This window comes from Piliocolobus tephrosceles, chromosome 20, assembly GCF_002776525.5.
Source record: "Piliocolobus tephrosceles isolate RC106 chromosome 20, ASM277652v3, whole genome shotgun sequence".
Classification (NCBI taxonomy): Eukaryota; Metazoa; Chordata; class Mammalia; order Primates; family Cercopithecidae; genus Piliocolobus; species Piliocolobus tephrosceles.
The window spans coordinates 3,726,119-3,736,116 of record NC_045453.1 but is presented as its reverse complement, the minus strand read 5'-3'; positions in this window follow the sequence as shown (position 1 = coordinate 3,736,116).

The window sequence follows — 9,998 nt, the reverse complement described above, 5'->3', positions numbered from 1 at the left end:
GTAAAGCAATTAGAACAAGCAGCACCTGGTGCAATAAGCCCACGATAAAAGTTACTCCTGGCTGGGCGTGGTGGCTTATGCCTGTAATCCCAGCACTTTGGGAGGCCAAGGTGGGCGGATCACGAGGTCAGGAATTTGAGACCAGCCTGACCAACATGGTGAAATCCCATCTCCCCATCTCTACTAAAAACACAAAAATTAGCTGGGCGTGGTGGTGCGCACCTTTAGTCCCAGCTACTGGGGAGGCTGAGGCAGGAGAATCACTTGAACCCGGGAGATGGACGTTGCAGTGAGCCGAGATCGCGCCACTGCACTCCAACCTGGGCAATAAAGCGAGACTCTGTCTCAAAAAAAAAAAAAAAAGTTGCTCCCACATCTCTTTCTTGGGATGGAGGAAGCTTTCCCAGAAGCGCTGCTGACTGACTTTCCCACACTTCTCATTGGTCAGAACTGCATCACTTGCCATTTCGGACCAATCACCAGTTTACTTTCGTGGGGCACATGCTTACACTAACCATGGCACTCCTCGAGCTGTAGGTGGAGCTCGTGCGTCATATGGAGGGGGAGTGATTCCTGAGCAAAACCAGGTTCAAAGGGGGAGGAGATGGTAGGGAAAATAATGTGCAGAAGTGTGGAGGCCCAGCCAACAGCCTGCTAACTGCAGATACTTGAGAGCCGCCACCCTGGATCATCTGACCCAGGCTGGCCCACACTAGAATTGCCCAGTCACCCACAAGGTCACTAGCTAATTGAGCTAAATAAAATCGTTGTGTTTTTTTGTTTGTTTTGTTTTTGTTTTGTTTTGTTTTTTGAGACAGAGTCTCACTCTGTCACCCAGCCTGGAGTGCAGTGGCGTGATCTTGGCTGTCTGCAACCTCTGCCTCCCGGATTTTCAAACGATTCTTCTGCCTCAGCCTCCCGAGTAGCTGGGATTACAGGCACACGCCACTACACCCGGCTAATTTTTATGTTTTTAGTAGAGATGAGGGTTTCGCCATGTTGACCAGGCTGGTCTCCAACTCCTGACCTCAGGTGATCCGCCCACCTCGGCCTCCCAAAGTGCTGGGATTACAGGCATGAGCCACCACACCAGGTCAATAATTGTGATTTTAAGTCACTAAGTTTGAGGCTATTTTGTTTTACAGCAAAAGCTAACCGATGCAGACGGGGACAAGTCAGTCTCATCTCTGTGCACCCAGCATTTCCCAGAACAGGGCCTAGCTGTGTCTAGGGTCTCATGGGGCAGCCCCTGACCTCTATCTTGCCCCTCCCAGCTTCCAACAGACCCTGTCTCAGCTCCCTCCAAGCTGAGTGTTGGCCCGATACCTACCAATGGAGCAAGGGGAACGGGAGGGCTGCCAAGGGTGGGTACCATGCCAACACTTTACTCCATTGCACAAAGAGACTCATTTACTCCTCAAGACAATCCAGTGAGGTAGATGCTCCTGTCATTTTACAGATAAGACAAATGAGCTTTAGAGAGAGCAGAAGACTCATTCAAGACCCCACAACATAGAAAAAGACTCCTCTGGTTTTGCCTTGAAGCAGGAACTTTTGACAAGCCTGCAGATATCGGGGGAGCAGAAGGAGCAGAAGTATACTGGTGATTACTGGCGTCCATGTGTGAAGAAGGGTACAGAGAAGCAGGCTGAGTGGATGGCAAAGTGACTGGTTGAGGAACCGGAACTACAGGAGGGTGAGGGGCTGAAGTGGACGGGCGAGGGCCTGAAGAATTATAGGTAAATTGTAGTTTGGTCCCGGAGCCATTAGGTGACTCTGGAGGTTTGAAGAGAGAAGAATTAGCATATATATGGTCCTGGGCTGTGTGAGTTGGGGCGTGGGAGCTACAAGTACCGGCTCTTCGTGAAAAGAAATAAGATCATCAGGGGGTGACCACAATCCAGAGTCACTGGAGTTAGACATCGAATTCTCAACATCATCAGGTGGGGGAGGAGTAGCTAAAGGGAGAGGCTGATCAGATAATGAAGGCCGCGCGGGAGAGGGAGGTTGAGGAGGAGGTGGAGGGTCATCAGATTCAGAAAATTGTGGTAACTGTAAGGGGTCATGGGATTGATATGTCATCAGGACAGCACATACCAAGGCCCAATCACCCCTGTGATGGGAACTTAATTCCCTGTGGAGACCAGTTCCCAGAATGTTGCATCAACACAATCCCATAGTTCTACATCTAAGGTTCCTTTTTCAGGAAACCAAGGATGGTATTTTTCCACTGCCTTGAATAGAGTGACTATATTTTCCATGGTTACTTGGACACCACCCTGTTTTAACAGGAGTTTAATATAGCAGAGATAAGCATGATGTTTAGACTCCGCGTGACCCAGAGACTACTCACCAGTCGTCAGGGAGTCGAACAAGTGTCTCAGTGGACCAAACCGATGACGTTTCTCTGCACCTACCAAAGGGAATCGGGTTCCCACATGCACTTGGGAAAAAGAAAAAACCACATTGGCGTGCCAGATATCAGGGGAACCTGCCCCCAATAACGTTATTTCATGTAGGTTGTTTTCTATTTCCCTAAGTGTTGGCCAGTCTGAGAAACAAAGGGAAAGAGTACAAAAGAGAGAAATTTTAAAGCTGGGTATCTGGGGGTTCCATGATGCCCCCCAAGCCGCAAAACCAGTAAGTTTTTATTAGCGATTTTCAAAAGGGGAGGGAGTGTACGAATAGGGTATGGGTCACAGAGATTACATGCTTCACAAGGGAATAAAATATCACAAGGCAAATGGAGGCAGGGCAAGATCACAGGACCGGGGCAAAATTAAAATTGCTAATGAAGTTTCGGGCACGCATTGTCATTGATGAAATCTTATCAGGAGACAGGGTTTGAGAGCAGACAACCGGTCTGACCAAAATTTATTAGGTGGGAATTTCCTCATCTTAATGAGCCTGGGAGCGCTATGGGAGACTGGGCTTATTTCACCCCTTATCTACAACCGTAAAAGACAGACATTCCCAGAGACCTCCCGCTAGGAACACATTCTCTTTCTCAGGGCTGTTCCTTGCTAAGAAAAAGAACTCAGCGATATTTCTCTTATTTACTTTTGAAAGAAGAGAAATATGGCTCTGTTCTGCCCGGCTCTCAGGCAGCCAGACCTAATGGTTATCTCCCTTGTTCCCTGAACATCGCTGTTACCCTGTTCTTTTTTCAAGGTGCCCAGATTTCATATTGTTTAAACAATTTGTGCAGTTAATGCAATCATCACAGGGTCCTGAGGAGACATACATCCTCAGCTTACGAAGATGACAGGATTAAGAGATTAAAGACAGGCATAGGAAATCACAAGAGTATTGATTGGGAAAGTGATAAATGTCCATGAAATCTTCACAATTTATGTTCTTCTGCCATAGCTTCAGCTGGTCCCTCCATTCGGGGTCCCTGACTTCCCGCAACATGCACAGATGCAGCCACATGAAAACTGCCCATTAAAAATGCAATATCGGCCCAGAGCAGTGTCTCATGCCTGTAATCCCAGCACTTTAGGAGGCTGAGGCCAACAGATCACTTGAGGTCAGGAGTTCAAGACCACCCTGGCCAACATGGTGAAACCCCATCTCTACTAAAAATATAAAAAATAGTCAGGCATGTTGGTGTGTGCCTATAATCCCAGCTACTTGGGAAGCTGAGGCAGGAGAATCACTTGAACCCAGGAGGCAGAGATTGCAGTGAGCCAAGATTGCACCACTGCACTCCAGCCTGAGCGACAGAGCAAGACTCTGTCTCAAAATAATAATAAAATGTAATATTCACTCTTATCAAATAATGGATGTCACCACACCCCTGACCCTAATTAGTGAGGACTTTCATGTTCTACTTGTCTTCATTTAATCATCATTGTATAACAGTTTTACATTATCAAATTAGTACATGTATATTACTGAAAGGGAAGGACTGTTAGAAAATTACTTGAGGAATGTCTGCCATGGGGGGCTGAACACAAAAGATCCTATTGTGACCTGCCAGATTATTCACTCATTTAGCAAGTCAACAACATTGCTGAATGCCTACTATAGGCCAGGTGCCATGCAAGACAGATGCACTCCTGCCCTCAAGGATTCACAGTCTAATAGAGGAGAGAGATGTTAAACAGATAACCATACAAATGACACAGCTAAGTATATTTGTGGAAGTTCGTTGTGGCAAAGACAGGCATCTCAATATTTCAGCAGCTCGCCTACATTTTCTAGCCTCCCTTACAGTCACATGACTAGTTCTGACCAATGGGGTGTGTGTAGGAGTGGCAGGCTGAAGCAATGGAGAGCTGGTGAGCCTCATCCCTCTCTTCCCCTGCCACAGCCACCTTGTGGCTATGAGTTCCCTTAGCTACAGGCTGAAGGAGAACTGCCAGATCCACCTTGGATTTCACTTGAGTAAGGAATAAAGCTTCTTGTGTTAAGTCTTTCAGATTTGGAGTTTGTCTGGTAGATAGTGTTAATTACCATGACTAAGGAAAATTTGCCCCTAGTGAAGGGAGGAAAAAGATTCTCCACCAGTAACAAGGCCATGTCAGTCTGCTGCATTACAAACCCCAAACAGTAGTTTATGATCCTGTAGGTTGACAATTTGAGCTGAATTCTGCTGGGTCACTCCTGCAGCTGCAGGCAGCAAGCAGCTCAAATGTCTACCTTGCCAGGAAGACTCTTCTCTGCTCCACGTGGCCTCATCCTGCAATAGGCATAGCCCACTCCTTCCTATGGTGGTCTCAGAGTTTCAGAAAGCAACAAGAGAGGACAAATTCCAGTATTCAAGCTGCACTAGCATCAAAACATATCAAATAGCGTGTCAAATTTCATGTCAAATTCAGGATGTAGGCAAATAGATTCCTTCTCTTGATGAGAGGAGCTGAAAATAATGTGTGGTCTTGTTTTTCAATGTACAATGGTCCCACTTATCCAGGGGGGATACATTCCGAGACCCCCGGTGGATGCCTGAAACCACAGATAGTATAGAATTCTGTATATACCATGTTTTTTACTATATACACATACCCATGATAAAATTTAATTTGTAAATTAAACTCTTACAAATTAAAAGTTAACAACAGCCGGGCACAGTGGCTCACACCTATAATCCCAGCACTTTGGGAGGCCGAGGTGGGCGGCTCATGAGGTCAAGAGATCGAGACCATCCTGACCAACATGGTGAAACTCCGTCTCTACTAAAAATACAAAAATTAGCTGGGCGTGGTGGCGCATGCCTGTAACCCCAGCTACTTGGGAGGCTGAGGCAGGAGAATCACCTGAATCCAGGAGGTGGAGTTTGCAGTGAGCCGAGATCAGGCCACTGCACTCTAGCTTGGCAACAGAGTGAGACTCCACCTCAAAAAAAAAAAAAAAAAAAAAAAGAGTTAACAATAAATAGAACAGTTATAACAGTATGTTGTAATAAAAGTTATGTGAATGTGGTCTCTCCCTCAAAATGTCCTATTGCTCTGTACTCACCCTTCTTGTGATGATGGGAGATAATAAAATGCCTACATGATGAGATGACGGTAAATGAATGACATGGGCATTGTGATCTAGCATTAGGCTACTACTGACCTGACGATACGTCAGAAGGAGAATCATCTCCTTTGGGTGATCCAGGATCATGAAGCCGTGACAATGACCATGGTTGGATGTCAGGAGCAGATGATGTTGATGATTAATGGTGGGTAACGTCTACAATACGGATACAGTGGAAAAGGGATGATTCACATCCTAGGTGGAATAGTGCAGGATGGCATGAGATTTCATCACGTGGTTGGCTGCAGGTAACTGAAATTGCAGAAAGCAAAACCACAGATCATGGGAGTGGGAGTGGGGAACTACTGTACAACATGAGATATATTTGATCAAATAAGATGATGTGCACCTAAAACTGTCCCTACAGGTTGTATGCCCCCAGGTAAATTGCTTGGTGTCTCTAGATCTCCAGCTGTTCCTCTTCTCTCTGCATGGCTAAGCCCTATCCATCACTTGAGGCTGGACCTAGAGCCCTGCCTGGCCACTAAGCCCTCAGAACAGGGAACAGGGTGTCTTTTTTCAAAAAAGACAGGGTCGGGAGGCAGAGGTTGCAATGAGCCAAGATCGCACCATTGCACTCCAGCTTGGGTGACAAGAATGAAACTCCATCTCAAAAAAAAAAGACAGGGTCTCACTCTGCCACCCAGGCTAGAGTACAGTGGTGTGATCATGGCTCGCTGCAGCCTTGAACACCTGGGCTCAAGCTATCCCCCCACCTCAGCTTCCTGAGTAGCTGGGAACACAAGTAAGTGCCACCACACCTGGCTAATTTTTAAAAAATTTGTTTTGTAGAGACAGGGGCCTCACTATGTTGCCCAGGCTGGTCTTGAATGCCTGGTCTTAAATGATCCTCCTGCCTTGGCCTCTCAAAGCACTGGGTTTACAGGCATGACAACTACCCACAATCAGAACATTTCTCAAATGTGATTGGTTGATCTCCTGCATCCATCCGTGGGGTGCATGTTTAAAATGCAGATCCCTGGACCCTCCCCCAACCTAGAGAGTCAGAACATCTGGGCTCCTGCATCTTAACAAGCTCCCTGGGTGATGCTGCTGGGCCTCCAAGTTGGAGAACCTCTGTATTTGGAGAAATTCGGACTCCTTGAGGACTCAAATCTTATTTCAGCTCTTCTCTGGACCAGTTTGACTTTAGCCTAGATGTAAAATGGGTATAAATTTTACATGCTTGTGATGCCTGGATGCACTCACAGGGGAGGGAGGGCTTTAGCAGAGGTCAGAATCTAAGCCACCATTACAGTTGTACCAGATCCATAAAGAAACACACCCAGGCCTCATTTCCTCATTGTTCTCTCTTCCCTTACCTGGCTTTATGGTTCTTCATAGCGCTGAGCACCACCAGGCAGTGTTTTTTATGTTTTTTTGAGTTTCACAAGGCCAGGGACTATGTTTTGTTTATAACTGTTCCCCAGTTCCTAGAACAGTGCCTGGTACACAGGGGTGCCCAATAAATGTTTGTGGAATGATTGAATAAAAGTTGTTCCTGTACAGATTCCAACTGCCTAGAGCAAAGCCAGGACACTGATTGGGATGAACACATAGCACATGGCAGACATGGCTCTCAGTGCTTTACCTACATCATCTCACTTCATATGTGACAGCCAAATGGCCCCCAGTGGCCTTCACCAGCTGATATTCACGCCTTTGAACAGTTCCGTCCTATCCTGAGCTGGGCTGACCGGTGTAATTAATAGGATATTGTGAAATGAGAAAGTATGACTTTTAAGATTAGGTCATAAAAAATGTTACGGTTTCTGCTTTGCTTTTCTGGATCATCTGCTCTGGGGAGAGCCAGCTGCCATGTTGTGAGTACACTCAATTACCCCTGTGGAAATGTATATGTGGTAAGGAACGTAGGCATTCTGCAAATAACCAGCACCACCCAGGCACATGAGAGAGCTTTCTTGAGTCGATCCTCCAGCCCCAGTCAAGCCTTCAGATGACTGCAGCCCCAGCTGACATCTTAACTACAACTTCATGAGAGACCTTGAGTCAGAACCATCTATGTAGCTGCTCCTCAGCTCCTAACCCACAGAAACTGTGTAACAGCATACATGTTTATTGCTGTTTTAAGCTGTTAATTTTGGGAAATTTGCTATGTATCAATAATTAATAACTTGTACAGATTCTCACAACAGCCTATGTGGGAGGAGCCATTATAATCACCATTGTACAGAGAAAGAAACTGAGGCCCAGATGGGGGAATCTTTGTCCAGGGTCACAGAGATAGTGAACTGTAGCACTGAGATTGGAACCCAAGTTTGAATGACTAGAGTCTACTCACTGAGGTGAAGGATGTTCAAGTTGAATGCCAGCTCATCCCCAGAAGGGTCAAGGCTGAGACCAGAAAACCTGAAACAATATAGCTGCCCCCAATATAAGTATGTGCAGGTAACTCAGGGCTGATGGTACATGACCATAATAAATCAGCAGGGTCATTAGGAGAAAACAAGACAATAGGAGTGAAAATGGACAGAAACAAATATGCCCAGAGTTTGCATATCAGTATTATCAGATGCAGATTACAAAACAAAATGTTGGCCAGGCTCATGCCTGTAATCCCAGCCCTTTGCGGGGCCGAGGCACGTGGATCACCTGAGGTCAGGAGTTCAAGACCAGCCTGGCCAACATGGTGAAACCCAGTCTCTACCAAAAATACAAAAAATTAGCCAGGAGAGGTGGCAGACGACTGTAATCCCAGCTACTCAGGAGGCTGAGGCAAGAGAATCAGGAGGCGGAGGTTGCAGTGAGCCAAGATCGTGCCATTTGCACTTTAGCCTGGGCAATAAGAGTGAAACTCCATCACACACACACAGATACACAAAAATTAAATTTAAAAGATGGGCTAAACAGCAAATTAGACACGGCTAAAGGGGGAATTAGTGAGACAGAAATCAGACACCAATCACAGATTCAAGAAACTCCATAAATTTCACACATAGACACATCATAGTAAAAATGCAAAAAAACCCACAAATTTTTTTAAAAATTCTTAAAAGCACTCAGAGGAAAAGAATCAGAGATTCTAATAACAAAAAACAAAACAAATTTTAAAAATCCCCAAACAACAACAAAAAACAAAAAATACCCAGTACTACCACATGGATAAACCTCAAAAACATTATGTCAAGAAAAACCCCAATGTTATGCCAAGTGAAAGAAGCCAGTCACAAAGGTTCACATATTGTCAAAGCCTAATTTTCTTTTTGAGACAGGGTCTCACTCTGTCACCCAGGCTGCAGTGCAGTGGGGCGATCACTGCTCTACAGGTGCACACCATCACACTCAGCTAATTTTGGTATTTTTTGTAGAGATGGAGTTTCACCATGTTGCCCAGGCTGGTCTTGAATTCCTGGGCTCAAGCAATCCACCCGGCTTGGCCTCCCCAAGTGCTGGGATTACTGGCACGAGCCACTGTGGCCCATCAGTAAGATCTAATTTCTATAAAATATCAAGAAGAGGAAAGTCTATAGAGACATAAAGTATATTAGTGCTGTCAGTTGGAGGATGGGGAAGAGTGCATGTCTGCTAATGAGTACAAGTCTATTTTGGGGTGATAAAAATTTTCTTTCTTTCTCTCTCTTTCTTTCTCTTTCCCTCCCTCCCTCCCTCTCTCTTTTCTTTCTCTCTTTCTCTTACTTCCTTCCTTCCTTTCTTTTTCTTTCTTCCTTCCTCTTTCTTTTTCTTTCTTTCTCTTTCTTTTCTTTCTTTCTCTCTTTCTCTCCTTCTCTCTCTCTCTTTCTTTCTTTCTTTCTTTTCTTATGGAATCTCGGTACAATGGTGCGATCTCAGCTCACTGCAACCTCCGCCTCCCGGGTTCAAGCAATTCTCATGCCTCAGGCTCCGCAGTAGCTAGGATTACAGATGCCCACTACCACACACCTGGCTAATTTTTGCATTTTTAGTAGAGACAGGGTTTCACCATGTTGGCCAGGCTGGTCTCGAACTCCTGACCTCAAGTGATCCGCCTGCCTCAGCCTCCCAAAGTGCTGGGATTGCAGGTGTGAGCCACCATGCCCAGCCAAAAATGTTCTAAAATTTGATTGTGGTGATGGGTGCACAATTCTGTAAATGTTACTAAAAACTATTAAATTGTATAATTTAAGTGGGTGGATTTTATGGCATATAAATTATATCTCAATAAAGTTGTTTATAAAAAGAACAGCAGTTAGATTGACAGGTGATGATGTCTCAATAGCAACCATTTCCCAGCATTTTGGGAGGCCGAGGTGGGCAGATCTCTTGAGCCCACGAGTTCAAGACCAGCCTGGGGAACATGACCAAACCCTGTCTCTACAAAAATTAGCCAAGTGTGGTGGCACGTGCCGGTGGTTGCAGCCACTCGGGAAGCTGAGCCCAGGAGTTGGAGGCTGTAGTGAGCCATGATTACGCCACTGCACTCCAGCCTGAGCAACATGAGTGAAACTCCATCTCAAAAAAAAAAAAAAAAAAAAAAA